The sequence below is a fragment of the Mustela erminea genome, chromosome 3 (genome assembly GCF_009829155.1).
Source record: "Mustela erminea isolate mMusErm1 chromosome 3, mMusErm1.Pri, whole genome shotgun sequence".
Taxonomy (NCBI): Eukaryota; Metazoa; Chordata; class Mammalia; order Carnivora; family Mustelidae; genus Mustela; species Mustela erminea.
Genome location: NC_045616.1, coordinates 146,837,084 through 146,860,043, shown reverse-complemented (window position 1 = coordinate 146,860,043; position 22,960 = coordinate 146,837,084). Strand labels below are relative to the sequence as shown.

Below are 22,960 nucleotides of genomic sequence, written 5' to 3'. Positions count from 1 at the left end.
AAAACTAAAGCAAACAAGAGTAGGAGAGCATCCAAAATGCAATACATTTTTATATAGTCATGTGCGGTTAACAACCCTGCTGATACTTATCCACCAACCACCTGAGAAGTTCAACATCTCCGACTTTAAAAGTTACCACTTCCCTGAAGAGATCTAGTTTCTCCAAAAGGTGGCATAACTAAACACGGAAGTCCCAAATGGTTAATTTTTGACAGCCCTTACTTCTATAGGAGAACATTATTCAAATAACATAAAAAGAACAGATGAAAAAAGTCATTTGCATGTCTTGAGGGTGAGAAAAATCTCATTGCCAGAGAGAAAACTGACAAATGTCCTCTCACAATGGTATTGCGTGATATGTTCAACATTTCTGCTTTTCCAAGTAGGTTTCACTAGGGACATATGGCACTCCCTTGATGTGTGTGTGTGTGTAAGGCAGACAGAAGGGGGGGGGTTGTATTTGCATCATAATGTTTTAATATTAACATACATCTGAGGACAATGTCAAATTTCAGTAAAGGAATGCACAAAGCATTATAGAGAATTTATTTCTCAAATCTTATTTTTTAAACAGATTTCATTAAAATACAAGTCCTTTGATGGAACTTATTGGACAAAGTAAAACTTCAGTGTAACTGAGTTGCTATAATAGGCTAGACACTTGAACTTAAAACAGAGAAACTGCTGAGAAGCCCCAGGACAAGGGGCTGTGAGCCTGTGTCCCTTGCAGAGGAGGACTCTTGCTCCCTCCGCTGGTGGAGGGGGAGACCTGAAGGCAAAGAAACCCAGTCGATACACTTCAGGAGAGGGAGTAACTTCTGCAGCTGCTAAGCAGGAAATCCATTATCCAATTATAGACTGGCCGTAGAGTGTTCTGGTAGAAAAGAGGCTGCTTAAATCAAAATTGATGCACATAAATTGTAAATAAATAGTCAACAGGAAACACAACTTCAAATTCTTCTGTGAGGATCCTGACTCATTGTTAACATAGCACTTGGAAATAAATATCTGATGGATTCTAAGATTCCCATGTTTGGGTGGTCATGCAATTAAAGCACTCTGTTCTCTTATTGGTCTAAGGCTCATTCTGAAGATCTTAAATAGCTACCTCTTCTAAAAACTTTCTAATTAAGATAGTGCTTCTTTTTATTTATTTATTTATTTATTTTGAACCCTATCCACTCGGAATTATCGTCACTACTAACTTAAAATGCTATTTGAAAAACTACGCAAGCAATGCTATAACAAGCATAGGCTAAGTTGAGCTGATTTGGTGCTATTGTTGATGGTTTCTATCTGGAAAGCCCCGACTGCATACGTTTGCACTGATGCGATTTCTAAATGATGGGTCCTCTTGTTCTCATAGACTCCAAGTGTCTTTCACCTTAAACATTTTCTACAAAGAATATGAGTGACTCTACAGTAGTCTTTTAAACAAATAATTGATTTTAGGTGGAAGTACATTCATGAGTAGCAAAGTAAGTTATTATTCATTGGTGGGCAGTATGAAAAAGATAGAGCAGTCATCCTTATAGATACTTTTTGTAAGTGCTTGCCATGTGGCACACGTTCTGCACGCACTCTAACTGTAGTTGTTATCCATGGCATCCTTAGAACAATCCTATTAAGCAGGCATTATTATTTTTTAAATTTTTATTAATTAAGCTAAGATGCTGAGAAGCTTACTAAATTTATCAGTGCCTCACAGCCAGTACAGAGCAAATCTAAAATTAAAACTCAGGTCACTTTAACAGTAAAATCTTCTTGCTTAGAAATTTCCAAACATTAAAACCAACAAGAACAACATCCACAAAAAAATACCTGATTCTAAAAGAAGAGGAAATTTTCTTGTTTTTATAATGTGAAAAAATACATTTGTATCTCTAAAAATGTAGGTCTTGTAACTGATAAAATATTATACTATAAAAGTTTAGTCACAGTAAATAGTTATATATCTTTTAGTAGAAAAAGAAAACCACAACAAAAAACTTTTTTAGCCAAAAAAAAATAATAAACAATCTAGAATTTCCAAATGGTGTAATTTCATTAGCATGTGCACACACACACATACAATCCCTTTTAAGATTCATTCTCCCTCTTCTTCAAAAATTATACTTTATGTTTTTTAAACAGGAAAAGGACCCTACCCTAATAGATGTGTACATCAAGCACATTTACTTATACAGTAGGCCACAATTTTGATGATTTCTGATATTTTATTCTGATATTATTCTGATATTACTTCTTCAGCAGTAGTAATGGAACAGCAAACTCATAGGAATTGCGGACCTGAGAAATTCATTTCTAGCATGTTTTTACATTATCTAGAAGTTTCTTAAACCTCACTTGAATTCTACCATTTCATATGCGCTGCCGGAATTATGAGACACATTCATAATCTCACAGAGAAATGTTGTGACCACATTTTTTCAAGGCGTCTAATAAAAATTCTGTCTAAAAGAAAAGAATGATGATAACTCAAATTAATTCAGTCCTTAAACTTTGCCAAGAAGTTTCCCACCTATTATCTCATTTGATTTTTTACGGGAATCTTTTGATATAAATTACAAGAAGTATTTTATTCATAGTTTAATGATGGGGAATTAGGAAGAAAAAGAGCGAAGTAATTGTTCTTTAGTCTCTGATTCTTAGTGGAAAATCTGATGTCTTCCTTTCCAGACAGTGTTATTGTTTCCCACCATACCTCAAATAATATGTTTGTCTGAGTCATGTTGCAGTCAATAAAGACTCAAACGGATATCTAAATGGAAGCCACTCTTTCTTCATTTACTTGGGTTTGTATTAAAGAGTGACAATTGAGATTATCATCTAAAGAGCAACAGTTGAGATTATCATGTAGTAACGGCTGGTAGGATGGCTGTGATTGATATGTACAGGAATTTCTCCACAGAGAAATATTCTGAGCTGGTTGGAAGGTTGTGATTGATATATACAGGAATTTCTCCACTTAGATTTCTTATATTTTTCTCATATAATAATAGTCAAGATCAAAAAAGCATTCTTGACTACTCCTATATTAGATATTGGTCATATGATCCTTGTATGAATCCCTTCTTCTTCTCTATGGACTTCAGATTCAAATATTACCTCCCTACTTCTTTCTTGGTGATTTAATAATCAAGAGAAAGGAAATCTCCTAACATTAGTGTTAGTTGTTTTAAATTTTAAAAATAAATAAATAAATAAATAAATAAGTTGAACAAGCAAGCAATCTAACAAAGTAATAACAAATTGACTTTCATCAGTAGCACTAGCTAATACTAACACAGGAATGCTTGCTGAGTACTACCGTTCTCATAGATTATACATACCATTCTCATATATTGTACCTATTTCTACTTATGTGTAAGGACAGTGGTAGAATGGCTGAAATCTAATAGCCTTAAGGTAAACTGTTCCCATTTTGAGGCCAGCTCACATGAATGAGGCCAGGCTTCACTCATACATACTCATGGATTTGAAATACTATGAACTTCTGGAGATAAAGAAGGCTCAACTGGGTAACAGAAAGCTTGAACCAGAGTCAAAATTCTGGCACCACTAGCTTTATAACCTGGAGGCATTTTAAAAAGTTTCCATTTAATGGGGCACCTGAGTGGTTCAGTTGGTCAAGCGTCTGTCTCTTGATTTTGGCTCAGGTCGTGATCTCAGGGTCATCAAATGGAACCCCCATTGGGCTCTACACTCAGCACAGAGTCTGCTTGAGATTCTCTCTTTCTCTGCCTCCCTCTGACCCTCCATTCCTCACTCTCTCTCTCTCTCTTTCTCTTTCCCATTCTCTAAAATAAATAAATAAATCTTAAAAACAAAAACAAAAGGAAGAAGCTTCCAGTCAAAAATTTCATTGGAACATGTGAGGAAATTAGTATATACTATCTCAAAGATTTCAGTCAGCTATTTAAATTATGTTATCTATTTGGCTAATAGTGTGGGATATATTTTCAACTTAATTCAGAAATAATCAGGCAGCCAACAAGAAAAGATTATAAGCAAATACACTTTTTCTTCCCTCTCCCACCCTGTCATGCCCTAACAGTTTAATTTTATTCCATAAATGACATTATGGGAAAAATATTTTGTTTTTGTAACTGAAGCAACTTAAGAATCAGCCAGGAGTCATTGATTTGAAATTTCACATGGAGTACATGAAAAAAGTTGCTATTTTTTTAAGTAACTATAATACTTCCCTTTTAAAGGATATTGTTATTACATTACATCTAGAATGGATCCTTAGCCTATTTAATTAAAATGACTGAGAAATTAGGAAACATAATTGAAAAATGGACATACAACAATAATATATTTTGTATTTTTAAAATCACATTTACACTTCAGTATGAAGTTATTTTAAAGTGAAACAAAAAATCACAGTACATAATTAAAAGAAAAACAAATGGCTTTCAGTAGCCACAATTACTTGGTGTTTTACCCCTTTCCTGTTAGCTCAGATTTATTTTACTTTCTATCTTGAAGGTATGATTATTCAGTGTAAACAAAATGAAGTAAATAATATATACAGCCTTAAGACTATTAGAGTCAATTCATATCAAACTCACTTAAAACCACCGAAAATTCATGATGTCTAGAATTATGCCTATAAATTCCAAACCACGCACATTTTAAGCAATGATTAAAAGACAGGTTATTAAAGACATACATATAAAATACTATGTAGTGAACAGTCTGCTTAATAGAAAAAGGATAGGTGTGTTCATTTCTTTATTAAGCAGATATTTTGACTCTCTGTGGAGAGTCAGAAAGCAGGGAAGTTCCAGTGATTGTAAAGTTATGGAAGGTAGAAACATCTGGAAGCGGTGAAGTGAAAAACAGTATCAGATTAATTTGCTGTTCACTAAAAACTAGAACAAAAAAAAAAATCCAATTTACATGGGCCTCTTAATTTGAAACTATATATTTAAATTGTTTAAAGTCATATCTGCTACCATGCATCTATTAACACAGTTAAAATTTAAAAAAAAAAAGAAAGAAAAACTTAACAATATCGAGTAGAGTCAATGATGCAGAACATCTATAACCCTCACATACTGCTGATGGGAATATAAAATGGTACAACCACTCTGAAACACATTTTGGTAATTTCTTAAAAAGTTAAGAATAAGCCTATTGTGTGATGCCGCTATCTCCTTCCAATGTATATACCCCAAACAAGAGAAAGCATATGTCCATTCAAAGACTGATACACAAATGATTCACTCTATTCATAATAGCAAAAAACTACAAAAAATCCAAAGCACCAACAAGTACCCTCAGACAGTGAAATATTACTCATCAATTAAAAAGAACAAACTACTTATATACTCAACAATCACAAGGTCTTTGTGCCGACTAAAAAGAACCAGCCACAAATAGGACGTAAGTAACTGGTGTATCATTCCACTTATGAAAACTTTTAAAATATGGAAATTAAACCAAAGTGACAGAAGGCAAGAAAGTGACTGATGGAGGATGAGGGCACAGCAAGGAATGACAAAAGGATGATGAGAATGTGCCGTATCTTGATTACGGTGGCGGTTTCACAGTTGTACACATCCGTCAAAACTCATCTAATTTGCACTTTAAATATGTGCAGCTTATTTTATGGGTTACACTTCAATAAAGTTGCAAAACTACACATCTTCCTCAACTGTTCTTTAGTAGAATATGACTGTAATTAAACTGCTAATGCTCTATTACATCCATAATAAGATAACGGTGTGCACGCCTTTAACTCTATTTCCTATTTTCCAAAGAAACCATATTTAAGATGGAATAAAATCACCTACTTTATATTTCTATTGGTTTCTTTAATTGTACACAGCATTCCTCATTCAATCATAGTTTAAGACAACTTTAAACTTAATGCCCTAGTACCTATCCAGATAATAGTTCAGTAAAATTTTACCAAGGGAAATAAAGTACCATTCCATTTCAAACAACGGCCACCGTGAAATGCTTAATTACTTCTTGATACACATATATTATTGTCCATTTATTTCTAACTTCTCTTTAATGTGAAATCTTACCATAGCTTATCTTCTGCATCTATGCCACAGCAGGTGACTCTGTTACAGGAAAATAATTGAACTTTCTCAGGCTCTAACAGCATTTGACAGGCCTTAAGCTGAAAATAATTTATATAGCATCACAAAGTTGATATGGGTACAGAGCGGCTCTAAAAGGATCTCCCTCTTCCTCTTATTTACTTATTTGCTAAATTGGACTTTTTCTTTGGGTTTCATGGCAACTCCATTAACTTCTGAATACTGTTTCCTTCCAGCCTCAGTTACGCTGACTGTAACATGCAGGTTCCTCTCATGTCAACTTGTTCTTTCTCACTCTCAGCAAAAGTCAGTAATTTGCCACAACATAAAGAATAGGTAACTTCTATCGGCCTTGCTGACTCTAGTTCCCTTATTAAAATAATTTAAACAGGGGCGCCTGGGTGGCTCAGTGGGTTAAGCTGCTGCCTTCAGCTCAGGTCATGATCTCAGGGTCCTAGGATCGAGTCCCGCATCGGGCTCTCTGCTCAGCTGGGAGCCTGCTTCCCTCTCTCTCTCTCTCTCTCTCTCTCTCCCTCTCTGCCTACTTAAAAAAAAAAAAAAAAAAGTCAGTAATTTGCCACAACATAAAGAATAGGTAACTTCTATCGGCCTTGCTGACTCTAGTTCCCTTATTAAAAGAATTTAAACAGGGGCGCCTGGGTGGCTCAGTGGGTTAAGCCTCTGCCTTCGGCTCAGGTCATGATCTCAGAGGGTCCTGGGATAGAGCCCCACATCAAGCTCCCTGCTCAGCGGGGAGCCTGCTTCCCACCCCCTCCCTTTGCCTGCATCTCTGCCTGCTTGTGATCTCTGTCTGTCAAATAAAGAAATAAAATCTTAAAAAAAAAAAAAAAAGAATTTAAACAATCCGCAGGAATACAGGGCTTTAACATATCCCAGACTGTTGGTGAAGAGTCGGAAATAACACTTTTACTATCTCATGTACATCAACTACATGGACTTATTTTAATCATGGTGCAGTGTTAAAATATGTGATAAAAATAGCAGGAATCTGGGTGGCTCACTTCCTGGGATTAAAACAACACAGCAGCATGGCAGGAGAAAACAGTACTGTGAACCCTTGGGTTAGTTGCTTAAACCACATTTACCTCCATTTCCTCAGATAAGAAAGGAGGATAAAATAGTGTAATATGAGTTCTTGGCTGTGAGGAAATAGGATTAAATGTCTTAGTAGACATGTACTACCCAAAAGGTAACTGATAGAAAGTAAGGGCTCAATAAACATTAGCAACTGTTTTTTGTTAAATAGGCAATATGCACACTATGAAAACCCTAAAGAAAACTTTGTTTTTAATTGTAATGATTATATCCAATTGGATGTAGGCTAAACATGTCATACTATTGTTTTGTTTTATATTGTGAATCCTGAAGAAATTTTTTCTCATTAAAGATGTAAAATAAGATCATATCATTCTATTTTGGGGCAATTTTATTACAAAGCATAATTGCTATTGGACATATAAACTGCTACTAATTTCAAGGGAATGATTTTGACATTTGCAACAAAAATATTACAAATGACTCATGACTCCAGAGATGTCTATTGAGAAAATTTTGTGTATTATGTCACTGTGCTTTTAGTATTGAAATATTGTATATACTAATGTATTGATTAAATATAAATGAGAAAATTTGATAAATGAATGCATCCTTAAGATCATATCAACATATTTTTTACATGGGAAGTTTTCACAGTTTCTTAATAGAAAAAAGATTATAATATACATGTCTATTTATACATTTTTAAAGGAAGATTATGCATCATGAGAAACTAAGGGTTTTTTTTCCTTGATGAGATTAACATTGGAGTTTTAATAGGCTCACTCACCAGTTTCTGTATATAAGAAGTGTAAACTAAAGAAAAATGAAGAAAAAGGATAATCTTTAATTTGTTTTATTTACCCTTCCTCTTCCAATTTTTTTTCCTTTTTTTTTTTTTTTTTTAAATGTCTACATAAATGAAGGTGAAGGACCTGGCTATACCTCCTTAATTTCATATAGTTCCGGTTTAAATATTTTAAGTTCAAGAGATACATGACTTCTTGCAGAGTAGATGTTGATTCTGTCATAGGTCTCTCATAGGTCATCTCATTCCAGATGAGCCTGGAAAGCATCAGCTGGAAAACATCCGTACCAACTCCTTATGGTTGACCAGTGGTATGAGCTGTATTTTCATTTTCTCTCTGTCCTCTTTCATCAAGAAGGGTAAAAGCCAATGAAACTGATTCCCATTCCACAGGGAAACAGATCAGCTACCATGGAGGGGTGTGGCTTCTAGAAAGAAGCCTTGGTCAGAAAAAATATAAATATTCTGGTATTGAGCAAAGTCCCTCCCCTGCTTTTGCAGAATCTGCTTTTCACTGTTGAATGAGCTCCAGCATGGCCATTGTACGGAAGGGGTGAAATCTGAGATGTGTGGTGGACCCTGGACTAGAAATAGACAAGGAGCCCATTTCCTTTCATTTAGTTTCAATTGTTTTCCAACTTGCTATTACAAAATTTCAGGCAAGTATAAAAAAAAAAAAATAAAGACACAGGATTGATAGACACCCATGTTTGCATCATCCAGCTTTATCATTTGGCTATGTGTGGCCAATATTGTTCCCTCTATATTCTCCAACTCTGTTCTTGGATAGATTTGGAAAAAAAAAAAAAATCCCAGGCATGATATTATTCCATTCGTAAAACTTTCAGTGTGCTGTGTAAAAGATAAGGGCTCCTCCCCCCATCCCAACATATCCCAGGTATCATTGACACAGTGTGTCTTCTCTGGCTTTGGCTTTAAGTGACTAATATTAATGGGCCTGCCATGGCAGTGTAGTCTAGCTCACTACACTTGGACTGCCATTGTGTTCCCTGTAGTAGTATAGGATGTTAATATTGTTTTATTGCAATCTTCACAAAGAAGTTAGCTGGCCAATAAGATCTTAAACTTGATTCCAGAAACTATTACCCCCATTTCCCAACATATCCTATTGATAGTGGGTAAAAACAGCTGAAGGTATATTATTCATTATAAAGCTTAATAATTGACATGTCACTCATTTGTCAAAGAAAGCGCCATAGTCCTCACTTCCTTATTGAATAAAATGTAAATTTCTTGCCTATAATTAAAAATTCACCTTGATAGTCCTATACAGTGACTTCCAACTATTCCAAGGAAACAGCCAGTCCCTTTCCTCTAATTGTTAACAAAATTTAAGTTCCTGATCTCTAGATTTTTATTCCTGGGTCTTATCTGACTTTTTTCCAAACTTCAACATTATGTGTTTATTTAAAGCACCTCTACTCTCTGATAATGCTCACAGTGTTTAATGTAATTACTAGACACAAAATAGACCCTCAGTAAATATTTGCTGAACACACAGTCTAATGCCCTATTGAACAAAATATCGGTTTCCTGTAACTGGCAGATGTTTACCTGTTCCATCATTTCACAATTCTGTTTAAAAGCAGCATGGAAAAATCTTCGGGGAATTAGACTTCCAGATGCTTCCACCCTGTTGGGTATATGAAAAGCTATCACAATTCACCACACCAGAACTCTTTCATTCAGAACAGTTATCTCAAGGGGGCCACAAAGCAAGGACCATTTACCTTTATCACATAGTGTTATTTTTCTTATCTAAAGACCCAAAATTAGAGGCTTGATTTCTAATGGAGAAAACCCTTGTTATTTTAAGGTGCCATTTTATGCAAATCATTTTTCATCATGAACAAAACAACTTCACAATTAAATTGAATGTTTTTCAGTCTTACTGTGTATGTACTCTCCTCCACTTAAAAATGAGTTATTTTTCATTTCATAAAATTGTCATTTTAACTTATTTTTGACTAATTTTAACCTCAGTGCTATGGATCTGAAAATATAAGAATTATATATTATTAATAAACATTTCTTGAGAAAATTAATATTTCATCATTTACATCTTCATTTATAATTAAAGCATACAATTCATTATATTAATGACAGAGGACAGACATACAACTAGCTGCAAGATAATGGATTGTGGTAAAACTAAGTTGCTATATTCTGCTTTTAGTGGCTTTAATTAAGAAAAAATTCTCATAGTTATGAGAATTTTATTCTAAAGCATGATAGTTTAGCAATAATTTAAATACATTAAAAAATAAAATAAGAATGGGGGTAACCCTTTTACCAATAACTTGAAGTAATTCTAATTATTCCAGAATCATTACGCTATAAACTTTATGTTTTCTCCCTGATACTTACAATTAATAGGAAGACTATTAGCCTTGTTCTGGTGAACTCTTATTGCCTTCAAAGCGAGCTACTTGATGGAAAAATTCAGGCTTTTCTGAATTGAGTTTTGGCATGGTCGCTGAATGAACATCTTAGATAAGGATATGTATGGAGCCAGACTTCTCAGGATCATCTACTCAATTCAATTTTAGAAAAGCCAGGAAATACACAGGCTGATCAGGTGTTAAAGATGTGTTAAAATCCTGATTTTTTAGGCGTAAATACTTAATGCTCAGGAGGTCTGAGGTTTGGTAGTGAGCTTAAGTGACTCAGGGACATGGAGCCCTGAAGCTGGCTGAAAGTTGAGGGTATCTTTAAGTTGCCCTAAGCTGAGAGCTCATGTAATCTATTGACCATGCAGAAGACGTCAACTAAAAACAAAATTTTGTAGTGTAATGCAAGTATTTCTGCTTAATTTAGAAGGGCATTTTTATGAGGGATTTTTGCTGGAGCGGTTCTCAGACAAAGGAAACACGGGAGCCCTATTTTACCACGAGGCTTCGTGGCCTGGCATAGACCATGGCAACATCCACTAAAAGGATGTCATTCTTAGGTTTTCCATTACCCTTCCTGACTATTGCTGTTCAGCAAACAAGTGAGATTTATGGTATCTGTGTAGGTAAAGGGGAATTCATATAGTAGGAACTTGGCCCTAATCTATTTGGAATTCTGTGTTGGGCTTCACCCACACTAAATGCAATGGCCCCTCAGTATTCCAGGACTTCTGAGGAGGAGATAAGTCAGAAGACAGACAGACCTTCCCGTTAGTGTGGGAAGGGCTACAAAACACTGACATACCTCTCAAAGCTGGTTTGAGAGGCAATATCCTGGCAATAAAAACACCATGCCTAAATTACAGTGCGAGATGAGGGGTGGGTGTTTTCCAAACCATTGGACCATAAAGGAGTAAGTCCCATAAGAGGGGTATTCCAGAACAAACCAACTGTTGTCAGTAAATTCGTCACTGCCAATGGGTGGAAGCAGGTAAGAGCTAATCAGGGACATAAGGCTATACCAACAGCTACTTCTTAGCAGGACCTCAACTCTTACAAAGAACTAGGTTATGGAAAGTTTTTGCTGGCTACAGTATTTAGATTAATTTAGGATAAGTTTCCTCAAATCAATAATGTTAGGAATTGGATTACTGGGGATTGAAATTCACGAGTTACTCAAAGCTTGCTCTGAAGCCAAGCTCTATGTGTATGCTGATTCCATAATATGCCCATTTTATAGTGTTACATACTTTTCAAAGAGATGGCATGAATATTATTTCCTTTGAGAATTACTGTATGTACAGGATGAGTAAATCATACTATTACGTTCATTTTTCAGGTGAAGAAATCAAGGCTAATATAAATGAAATCCAGCCTCCCTAAGGTCACACGGATAATAACTAAAAACTATAAGTTAGACTTCAGGTTTGCTGACTCTCCATTATTCTATGTTCATCTGACATACAGTTTGGCAAAGTGGCTTCTTAAAGGACAAGATAGTAAGTGTTTTAGAGTTTATAGCAAAAAGGCAAAATTAAGGATATTTTGTAGGTACAATAATTTAAAATGTAACCATTAAAAATATAAAATCTTTCTTTGTCATCTATACAAAAATAGGTAGTAGGTCAGATTTGACCCATAAGCCTTAGTTTATTAACCCCAACTATACCAATGCTGGCTTAAATAGTTGTTGGCAATTGCAACTTAGTCTAATAGTGATGTGTTGAACATTGCTAGAGCACTGTGCATCTCTTTTACTCAAACTGTGTTTTGTATAGAAGAAACTTAAATAAATCCTGACTTACACACAACACATGAAATAACAGTGATACCCATAAACTTATGAAATAGTATAAATAATTTCTATATTTTATGCACCATAATATTTTTATTTCAGTTAAACACTTGTCAAACCTAATCTCTTTCAAAGTCAAATTATCATGACTTGTAGTAAAACAAATTTATCTTTACATTTTTTTTTCTCCATAGTTAAAATTTGTAGGTTGGAATAATCACAGAGTATATCTTACAGCACTTCCAAAAGTAGAACCGAAGACATTTAATCATTCTCCATCGTAACAATATGGTTGTGCACTCTATTCCAGACAATGATGACCTTATGACTTTTTTTTTATGATAATGTAGAAAGGAATTTTAAGCTTATAAACATACACAAGCATAGCTCTTTAATATGTCCCCCCCCCCAGGATAAAATTAACCTAAGGATGTAAGCCTTGGAAAAAGACTTCAATTTTTTACTCAAATATAAGTAAATGGGAGAATTTTATTAAACATAATAACAAGGAAAAATGTCAATATGCTCTTTCATATCACAATTAAAACCAATCATTTTGTCTTCCCAGTTTTCCAAGTCTTTATGTTCTCTATCAATAAATGACAGCAATTGTTGGTATTACAAATGAAATGACATTTAAAAATCACTAAAAAGGATTATAGCTCTGCTATGAGTTTTTAATATTTTTTATCTGGAAAATTTTAAGACAAAGCCATTGCTTTTTAGAGAGAAGTTTATTGACTGAACATTTTTGTTGATAAATGAATGACCTTTTCTTTTTCCTATCATTTGTACATGTAGATATTACCTAGGGAAAAGGAAGTACCAATTTGTCATTCTATAGCATGATATATGGATTGAAGTAATCTCAGGGAAGGTTTGGTATCTAAGTTTACATGAAAAACATCTGATTCTCTTGGAGAACCAAGGTAACCACAGAAGTCTGCCAAATAAATAAGCGTCGGTTTCTATATCCTGCCATATTCAAGGTCTTCCTTTGGAATATGGGCAAACATGGCACTGAGTAGAAGGAATATGCAGGAATGTAGCACTTTGTGTTTGATCTGAAACCATTTTACTACCCTGACTGTGGACACCAATAAGTAGCTCCAGTACTTGAAGTGTGAGTTGACTCTGAATTTACTGTAATGGCAAAATGAAATTATAAAATATATAGAGAGAGCATTATTTTATATCATTGATGTCTACCTATTTTGTTCATGGAAAAAAAAATGAAAGTGGATGGTTATTTCTAAAATACCATGATTGTTAAGTCATGTACAAGGCCACCAAGCACTTGCTCACACAAGTGACATTGTAATATGAATCTGACATTGTAATATGCATTTAGGGAAATTAATGTTAAAAAGAAATAATACTGTTTTCAACAGAGTGTGGTAGAATGACACTGTGGAAAGAAAGCAGATCACTTAGTTTAAAAGTAAAAACAAGAACTAGTGATGGTGTTTTTTTCTATCAACTTGGCCAGGTGACAGTCACCAGCTCTGTAATCAAATAGCAATCTAGGTGTTGCTGTGAAAGTATTTTGGACATGTGACTAAAGTTCATAATGAGTTGGCTTTAAGTAAGGAGATTATAGTAGATAATTTGTGTGGGCTTGATTCGATCCCCTGAAAGTCTTAAAGAGCATAGACAAGGCTTCCCTGGAAGGAAAGAAGGAAAGAATAAATTCTGCCTGTAGGCAGTGGCTTTGCTTGTGTCTCAGAGATGCAGCCTGCCCTCTCATGGCCTGCCCTACAAATGTTGAATTTGCCTACCCAGCTCCTACATATTCATAAGCCAATTCCTGGCAATAAAATTCTCTCTCTCTCTCTCTCTCTCTCTCTCTATATATATATATATATACATACATATATATATGGTTCTTCTTCTCTGGTGTAACCCTAACCGATACACCTAGACACTCACTTGATAAAAGACTTAAAAACTTTCTGCAAAATTCCCAAGGGAAAGTAAATCTTTTATAATGTTAACATCAAATACATGTTGGTTGGCTAACAATATCAACGACACAAATGTAGCAGCAATGAAAACTAAACCACTCGGGATCAAGAGTATAACATGAAACAGAATACAGAATAACGGATTCAGACATAGATTACTAACTAGGTTTAGTTGGGAAAAAAAAAAGAAGTATGGTCCCCTTCTTTCCCACAATCTCCACCCCCTTTCTTTAACATTTCTTTTTATGTTCGGATGTTTGCATTACTGAGATATTTACAGCAGCAAATGCAAGTATAAAGATAACTCTGCAAAGGCTAACTTCTCTATTCTCTGTATTCTACCCCCATCTGTGTTGGTGAATTCTACAATAATCCCAAGGTCCCTCTTTTATAATAGCAAAATAATTTTTGCGGATGTAATTAAAGTTGCAATTAATAGTAAATAATATTATTTTGGTGAGCCTAATCTAATTTATTGCACCATTTAAAAACAGCATTTTCTCCATCAGGGGACAGAAGGGGAGGTCAAAGATTTGAAAAACAAGAGGGCTGTTTCTGGCTTAAAGATAGCCAAGACCCTGTGCAAAGGATCTACAAGTTGCCTCTCTCTGAGAAAGACTACCAGCTGCCAGTGAGAAAATAGGAACTCAGTCCTACTATGGTGGGTAATTACTGATGCCAAGAACCTGAATGAGATTGGAATTTGACTCTTCCCTAGATCCTCTAGATAAGAGACCAGCCTGGGTTAAACCTTGAATTCCACCTCCTGACCCTGTAACTAAAGAGCACAGTTAAGCCTGCCCAGACTTCTAGTACACAGAAATGTGAGATAAAAAACAGAAGTCCATTTGTGCAACAAAGCTTGCTGTAATTTGTTACACAGTGTAAGAAAACCAGCATCATGCCTTGCAAGATACTCGAGTCTCTTCAGTACTCGTAGCACAGTTTATTTCTTGTATCACAAGTGCTCAGTACCCTGCCAGGCACATATGTGCTCAATATAAAACAGCTAATTACGTGAATGAACGGAATGCCACAGAAGACCTAACAGCTGACCTTTAGTGACTTGACTTAGATTAGCCCTTTTCCCCAATGTGCTGACTCAATATAACACATGTAGAAAAAAAGAGTAAGGGGCGCCTGGGTGGCTCAGTGGTTTAAAGCCTCTGCCTTCGGCTCAGGTCATGATCCCAGGGTCCTGGGATTAAGCCCTATATTGGGCTCTCTGCTCCGTGGGGAGCCTGCTTCCTCTTCTCTCTCTGCCTCCCTCTCTGCCTACTTATGACCTCTGTCTGTCAAATAAATAAATAAAATCTTAAAAAAATAAAAAAGTAAGACTAGGTACTTCCAATTTTTAAGATAATATTCATAGATGTCAATAGCCATATGCATTCCTATTCTATTTTAATTTTTGATGTGTGTACATTTTAATGTATCCAAATTAATCAGGACTAGGAAAATTGGGTTAATATAGAAATACCTCTCAATTGCCTTCCAGTGAATTATAAAGGACTTAGATGGATCTAGAGTGGAGTTGTCCAGAAATCTGGGCTGTCCGTAATTTGTTCTAATTCCAATATGGTTAAGTATTTTGCTTCGTTGGATCAGACAAAGTATATATTATTTGGGTGGAGGAGAGGAGGAGGGAATACTGGATACTGAATACTGAATACATCTACGTACTGAGAGATCCAGAGATTAAATAATCAAATGAATCGTTCTATATAGGCAAATAAGTTTCCATATATATATATTTTTAATTAGAAACATTAATAGTGTCTTGGTTTCTAGTATTTCAGAAACAGTTTGAGCAATGAATGTTTGGTTTCATTTTGGACGGATCTCCCCAGAATTTCTTGAAGTTAATTTACAAATTACTCATAGTGAGAATTTTGAAGAAAGAGTTACATTTGAAACCTCAACTAGTATTATTTATTTATTTATTTTCTCAACTAGTATAATTTAGCTTCTCTGAGAACATTCCTTTGTGTGAGAAGACAGGACACTTCAGTACAACAGACATTTTATACAATTATTTATAATGTATTCTCTTTCATTTGTTCAAAACACTGAGCAACTTCAAAAATGCTAAAACAAAACCTGTGGAAGGGTTCGGATTCTCCAGTCCTGGGACTGCCTGTGTTGACGTTCTAAGATAAGCACTTCGGTGGTCATAATGGCCCCATTAGGCTGGGAAGGAAATGAGAACACCAAAGCTGGGAGAAGTGAGTGAAGTTTTCTAAACCTTTGTTTTGAAATTCACAAAATAGGGAAAACAGTCCCTACTTTAAGATCTTTAGCTTCAGTTAACACATTCAGGAAAGCTTCAGTAGTACTTAGTTCTTAATAAATGGTAGCTGTTATTGACTATTACTATTAATAATATAACTTTAATAACAAGTAGCAATATTGTATTTAAAAAAAGTAGATCAAACATAACAGGGAGCTGAAAAGAACGTTGGCCAAATGTAATTGTGAAGTAGAAGACGTTGTGTTCACATTTTAGACCATAGTACAGGCATTACATTTTTCTGTTAAATAATAAGAAAACTGAGCTTTGCACAATTTCAATGTTGCTATATTAACATTTATTAATGGGTAGAGTATTTTTCCAAAGGAAAAATGAGATTATCTCTGTGTGTATAAACATTTTCTTTTATGCTCTGTGAAAAAAATAAGATAAATGGATAAACAAATAAATAAAAATAAACATGTTACTCATTTTTCATAAAGGAAGACCGAATCATTTACTCTCCTGACCTGTGATAATCAAAAGAGGAACTCAATTTCTTATCATGTAATAGACATTTTTATCATAAACTTGAGGAATTACTCTTCTGCTCCCACTAATGAAAACATAAGCATGATTTTAATTAGCCTGAATGTACCCTGGAAAAGCACAAATCCCTTAATCAGATATGAGAGATGAATGCTGGTCACCACCTCTACGTGCCAAATTTATCATAACCAAAAAAAAAAAAAAAAAAAAAGAAGAGAAAGAAAGGAAAAAAAATACATTCTTGTTCTTATTCTTTCTTACAATTATTTCTTCTAATGAAAATTATAGTTTCCATAATAAATACAACAGAATTAAAGATATAACAAATTCATCGAAGAAAGCTTTTGTTTCACTATATATAAACCTGGTTTAATAATTATATTAATAAAACTGGTTTTACAGAGGGGATATTTAAATTGTCCATTCATAATTACAGACACAATAATTCTTCAGTTGAGTAGATCTTCACGAAGTACTAGCTTTTATTTTTATTTAAATATTTTATTTATTTATTTGACAGACAGAGATCACAAGTAGGCAGAGAGGCAGGCAGAGAGAGAGGAAAGGAAGCAGGTTCCCTGCTGAGCAGAGAGCCCGATGCGGGGCTTGATCCCAGGATTCCGGGATCATGACCCTAACCGAAGGCAGAGGCATTAACCCACTGAACCACCCAGGCGCCCCCAAACTACTAGTTTTTAAAAAACTTCACACTATCAGATTTATAGCAGCAGTTATCATCCCCTTCTAGCAAATTTGCAAACCTTCTCCTTCATATGTTCACTGGCACTATGAGGGGCTTTCTTCTTTTTAGTAATGCAATTCCAACTTTCTCTGGAATTGTATTTATTACGGTGTATTCCATTCTCATTTTTTGGAATGAAAATTCATACTGATACCCATTCTATTTAACCACCTCTCTCTCATTTCCAGAATCAAGTACACATGCAATTTAAATTTACCTTATTTTCTCTGCTTTGACGAAAAAAATATAGTAGGTATTATGTCTAAAATCAGAATTGGGCTTTGTTCCCATATTAAAAGAGCACAAGAGTAATATCAAGTCATAGAGATTACACGAATGTCTCACATGGAATGCCAATTATTCAGTTATTTGGCAAAATGTGTTTTGTAATGGTGTTTGGGATTTTGGCAAAATAACTCCCTGTTAATTTGTAAACTTTCAGGTATTTCTCCCAAAATAATTCTAGATGATCACTTTTGATCTTTTAGAAAGCTTTGCTTGGTTTACCTTACAATTAAGCCTACATCTGAAATGTGTGCCCTTATAATGATTTCCCCTTCTTTATCTACAGTGCATTCAGTGCTGTAGATACTCTCTACATTTAATCTGTCAGCAGAGTCAAGAATACTAGTCTTAATGCCCTGAGTGGACGCCCTGAGCTGACCTCCTTGGATTGTCCCATACATACAAACATGAAACTATTTTATATCCATGCTATATTTTAAATAATAAGGTCTATTTTGTTGTTAATTTTTAATCTTCCTAAGTGACATCTTAAAGGTTAATGAAAAATTAGTGAAAAAAATAATGCCTGTTGATAAATGAATGAGAGCGTGACTATAGATATACTGATTAGAACCTCAATTTGAGACAATAATTTAGAAACTTAAACATAAAGTGTACTGCTGAAAACTATTTGACTGTTTTGGATCAGAACCTTAATATGGTCCCAAGAATATGTAGAAAATACACACACACATGCACACACATACACACAAACGCACACATGGAAAAAAGAAATTGCAAAGAGATGCTTTCCTGGTTTTCTGTTCTTTTCAAGGACAAAAGTCAAAGCAAATAGTAAAGGAAGTTTATTTGGACTACCTTTTTGTTATGGCACAATACATAATAATGCTATATTTGTTTTTCCAATAATCTTAGTATTACATTAGAATCAGACAGATTGCCCTGTTCATATTCTTACTCTTCCATTCACCAGAAAATAGATTCATGCTAAAGTAGTTTGTTTTGTTTATAAACTATTGTCACAAAAATGAGAGTTCATAATTCTTTAATAGCCAAGATGATTTATGGGGGGAGACTGCACAAAGCACGCACACATCTCTTTCACTTTTTCAACCCTGTTGTAAGAAATGGGGGAAACACTAACTTATCATCTTTAGTAGATTTATGAATAAATAAAATGGAGTAATAATAGTAAATCACACCGAAATGGTCACATTAGCGTGTTCTTTTACTGTTTTCACATAACAATGCCATATTTTGTGACTCGAATGTCACACAGAACATTGGGAAAATAAGACTATATAAGTCAACCCTGCTTTTTGAAAGTTTCATGTCAGGTCACTTTACTTTTAGAATGACCACAATTAGTACCTGATTTTATAACTAAAAGACATCGGAAGAGGACTTTTGCTTTTATGAAAAAGAGAGAAGACTGATAATAGTGTTCCACATTTCTTTTGCAATGAACTCCTACAGAGGCAGTGCACGCCCTGAGCCTTGAGAGTGGCCCCACCCAGCTCCTTCCCTGGACTCACTCTCAGCCATTCCGGCATCCTAGCCCCAGAGCTCTGAACTCTGTCTGTGAACATCTGTGAGTTAGCTCCATTCAGCTGTGCAACCATTAGCAAGATGTGTGTAAAATATCAGAACAGTCTAAAATAGGTCCTTTCAGGGGCCTGGGTGGAGGGGGTCCTCAAAATTTTTTCTATAGAAATTAATGGGTCTTGCTTCTTTAAGTCATTTCAGCTTATGAAAGCTTTCATAGGAAGGCTCTATTTCAGATAGCAGGGAAACCTGGATATCCTTAAGATAATAATATTGATACTGTGTGTGTGTGTGTGTAGGTTATATATGTCAGGTGAGCTGATTTCTTTTGTGTGTATATATATATTATAAACTGTATATATAAACTGTGTATATAAATATTATATATATAATAATATATTATATATAAACTATATATATTATAAACTGTGTATATAAATATTATATATATAATATACATACACACACACACACACACACAGAACCAATTTCATCACAGCCATGAAATTGTGATCTATAGACCCTTTTCCATTTTAATGTTTGTATTATATCAGTATGTAACAGAATTATCTGGAAATTAACACTAAAGAAGAAAATCTCCACTTGACAATAGTGATTATACCTTATAAATGGGACTGGGAGCTTTGACTAGAAAAATACCTATTGGTTCAAATTTGTCTCTGAAGGATGGGATGTGATTAAACATAGAATGTAGAGAATTTATGAAGAATAACTATGGTTTTCTTAATTATTTTAATGGTTTTTTTCTTTCTTTTTAATTTAATGGGTATTCAACAAACTGTTCATTAGGGGATTCTATGTTTAATACTATTAATAAAATTAAATGAAAAAGATATATAGTATCATTAAAATAGCATGTAAGAAAAATGCTAGTGCTAAAACAACGCTTTATTTAGTAGGTACCAAGAGATACATATGAAAACCATATTTCAGAAGGTAAACCTTTTATTGAAAACTACTACACCATGAGGGATATTTATCCCTTTTTCCCTGTAGAGGTATAAAAACCAAGTATGTCATTATTTTAATCATAAATTATACATTTTATGGGATATTAAAAGTAGTGCCTAAATAAATGGAAGAGAAAAATTGCAAAAAAAAAAAAGTTTTATTATATATGGAAACAAAAGCAAAGCTTTTTTGTTTGACCTGCTTGCATTGCAATAATAAAGTCAACCACCATTATGAATGCATCATCTCTATACCACTCAAAAATAATTACTAAAATGAATGAAGGGGGGTGAGAATTTCTATCATACAAGAAAAAAAAAATTTCTTGGAAAAGCAAGTACCTAAACAAGAATACAGCTATTTTAGAATATATTTTCAAGATTCCCTAAACTTTTAATTAAAATAGGCAATTTGTTTTTGGTATAATCTTGCCATAACTTGTAAGGATTAGTCATTTACATTCTTAAGAACTACAGAAAAAATGTGCATTTCACAAATAGGATTATATTAAATAACTGAAAGACAAAAATTACTATTTTGCTTTATGTTTCCAATTTGTTTAGTTGATATTTTGTCTTAATAAACCTGTCATTTTTTAAAAACTCAAAGCAATAGAAAACCTCTTCTTTGAATTGTAATTATTTTCCAGAGAGTTGTATGTAACAATGGTATTTTTTAAAAAACTATTTGGAAATATTTCCTATCTAACCCTGGAAACAACTTTGAGTAACAAAAGCGCAGAACCGTAAGTCATTTCCTGGAAACAGTGGCGAACTATAAATGATAGAAAGTATTTGGTACATTAAATTTAAATGCCCTTATTTCCTATCAATAACTACCTAAAGAACACAGAACCACTGTATCTAGTAGTGGCCTCTGGGAGAACATCAGTGACATCGAAATAATGGTTAGTAAGATAACATTACAAATTTCTTTTTTGTTAATTTTTAAATTTTATTTATTTATTTATTTATTTTTAGATTATGTATTTATTCATTTGACAGACAGAGATCACAAGCAGGCAGAGAGGTAGGCAGAGAGAGAGAGAGGAGGAAGCAGGCTCCCCGCTGAGCAGAGAGCCCGATGTGGGGCTCGATCCCAGGACTCTGAGATCATGACCTGAGCTGAAGGCAGAGGCTTTAACCTACTGAGCCACCCAGGCGCCCCAACACTACAAATTTCTAATGGTTGGTTCTTCCAATTGAATTATTTCCTGTATTGGAATATGATGCTGGAAATGGTTATTTTAATTTCTAGACGGTTTTAATATCTTCTAAAAAAAAATGAAATATTTTATCTTCATGGTTGAGAAATCTCTTTCTCATTCTCTCTCTCTTCCTCACCCCTCCCCCCTCCCTCTCTTTTTCTATCTTTCTCAGCCTATTTCTTTCTTAAAGTTGGAATAACTATAACTTAAATTCAATATATATTTATTGAGTTTCTACTATAAGAAATATCCAGCTTCTGTATGTGGGTATCTTAAATGATATTTAGGGACCTTGTGCCTGTGGCAAAAAGGCAGTTTTGCTCATGTACAAGCTCCTGCATGTTTCAACCACTCTAACTTGTTAGCTTGCTACCATGTCCAGTAAACTAGAAGCATCATCTCAAGTCCACAGTTTGCTAATAAAAATGTCATCAGTAATTCAATGTTACTGCTGTTTTACTGTTTGATATAAAAATAAAACAATATTAATGTGAGTGATCAAACACCAAATGCCATTTCTTCAGAGTCAGAATGGTGTTTTATAGAGAGACTCTCCGAAGGTACAGTATTTTTTGAACAACATGAGCAGCAACACTTTATCAGTGTCATGGTTATATTTTTGATAGTGAATGATATAAACTGGGACAAGAAAAACCAGATAAGGTCTATAAATTTCAAGACAACACACAGAAATGTGGCTCATATTTTACAGACGTTTAGTTGGAACTAAATTGGTTGACACTATTCTGTTCTATACTCATCGTAAGCACACTTTGATGTGCACCCAAGTATCAAAATCCCATCAGTTGAAATAATTGTCAATCTAAAGTCCCAACAGTGCCATTTATTATACATTTATATGATAACTATGGATTAGTTTATACAACAAAGAGTGCATAAAATGTCTACAACTTTGCAAGCTGATATGGAAAATTTGGATGAAGAAAATAATAAACATGATGACGGTTACCCATTTCCTTTATTTTATTTTATTTTTTAAATTTTATTTATTTATTTGACAGAGAGATCACAAGTAGGCAGAGAGGCAGGCAGAGAGAGAGAGGAGGAAGCAGGCTCCTCGCTGAGCAGAGAGCCCGACGTGGGACTCGATCCCAGGACCCTGAGATCATGACCTGAGCCGAAGGCAGCGGCTTAACCCACTGAGCCACCCAGGCGCCCCACCCATTTCCTTTAAATAAACAAATTCGTAGGTTTTCAAACTCCTTTGTCTACAAAAAAATACCTTTAAATATCACTTTAGGATATTTAATTATCCCAAGTAATATGTTCTATGTAGAAAAATAAAAAAAAAATAAATCAACAATAAAAATAAACATTATACATACAGGGGGAGCTATATCTCTGCTACCTTG

General features: G+C 34.4%; 1 protein-coding gene across 2 annotated transcripts in view; it reads right to left on the bottom strand.

Moving 5' to 3' along the window:
* CDH12 (cadherin 12) overlaps nucleotides 1–22,960 on the bottom strand; it is a 996,732-nt gene that overhangs the window by 379,722 nt on the left and 594,050 nt on the right. The window lies entirely within an intron of this gene.